At 37.4% G+C, this 1663-nt stretch overlaps 1 pseudogene; it reads left to right on the forward strand.

The window, feature by feature from the left end:
• Nucleotides 1–946: 946 nt before the first annotated feature.
• Nucleotides 947–1353, forward strand: LOC102813203 (annotated as a pseudogene).
• The last annotated feature ends 310 nt before the right edge of the window (nt 1354–1663 follow it).

Genomic DNA, 1663 nt, shown 5'->3' on the forward strand with positions numbered 1-1663 from the left:
TATGAACAGACAACAACCAGAGATTGACATACCTGACAGCACCCCCTAGAACTCAATCAACAGATGAAAGAGGCCAGATAGAACAAAATTATAAGAACAAATTCAGAGGATCTGGGCAGTCAGTCTATGATCAAAACAATTATAATATGAAAGAAAGTAAAAACATAGGAACAGAGATCCAGGTGGTGAGGAGGTCAGGTAGGCTGCAGGATAAAATAGATTGAAACGGAGGGAAAAGTTAATAGAATATAGGGTAACCAAAGAAAATTAATACTTCACAACATACCAAGAAAATAAAAACCCAAGAAGAACATGGAAACATTGTAAATATGAAGAAACTAACAAGAAAGGACACAAACATGGACTCAACACAGGAAGGCATTAAGAACAAAGAAACCAGCAGCACCACAAAAAAAACCCAAAAAACATAATGACAGTAATTAATTCATACCTATCTATAATTACACTGAATGTCAACAGATTAAATGCACAGTTAAGAGACCAAGAGTGGCAGAATGGAGAAGAAAGCAAGATCCTGCAATATGCTATCTGCAAGAGACACACCTTACACACAAAGACAAAAACAGTTTAAAAGTTAAAGGATAGAAAAAGAATACATCAAGCTAATTGCAATAAAAATTAACAGGAATAACAATACTAATCTCTGGTAAAATAAACTTTAAGGCAAAAACCAACATAATAGATGAAGATGGACATTATCTCATGATTAAAGGGTGAATTGAATAAGAAGATATAACCATAATAAATATCTATGCTCCACATGAAAGAGCTCCAAAATGTATAAGGCAAAATAATAGATTTGAAGAAAGAAATAGACAAATCTACTATAATAGTGGGAGATTTAACACACCACTTTCAAAAAAGAATAGAATGTCTTTCTTCTTCTGCACTGCCTATGGAGGAGGCGGCCATCTCGACCGGCATCATGGCTGCCCTTAGACCCCTGGTGAAACCCAAGATCATCAAAAAGAGGACCAAGAAGTTCATCCGAGACCAATCAGTTCATTATGTCAAAATTAAGTGTAACTGGCACAAGCACAGAGGCATTGACAACAGGGTGTGGAGAAGATTTAATGGCCAGATCTTAATGCCCAACATTGGTTATAGGAGCAATAAGAAGACAAAACACATGCTGCCCAGCAGCTTCTGCAAGTTCCTGGTCCACAAAATCAAAGAGCTGGAGGTGCTGCTGATGTGCAACAAATCTTACTGTGCAGATATTGCTCACAACGTTTCCTCCAAGAACCAAAAGCCATCTTGGAAAGAGCAGCCCAGTTGGCCATCGGAGTCACCAATCCCAATGCTAGGCTATGCAGTGAGGAAAATGAATAGACAGCCTGTTTTTGAGTTTTATTTGTGCTAAATAAAACAATAAAGGCACTGCCATCTGGCAAAAAAAAAAAAAAAAAAGAGAGAGAGAGTAAACTGAAAAAAAAACTCGACAAAGACACAGAGCAACTACACAACACAACCAGCCAACTTGATCTCACAGGTGTGTATAGAGCATTCAACCAAACACCAACACAATACACATTCTTTTCCAGTGCACCTGGAACATTCTCCAGAATAGACCATGTGCTAGGCCACAAAACAAATCTCCATAAATATACAAACATCAAAATACTACAAAGCATTTTCTCAG

Source organism: Chrysochloris asiatica, unplaced genomic scaffold (assembly GCF_000296735.1).
Source record: "Chrysochloris asiatica unplaced genomic scaffold, ChrAsi1.0 scaffold00011, whole genome shotgun sequence".
Lineage (NCBI taxonomy): Eukaryota > Metazoa > Chordata > Mammalia > Afrosoricida > Chrysochloridae > Chrysochloris > Chrysochloris asiatica.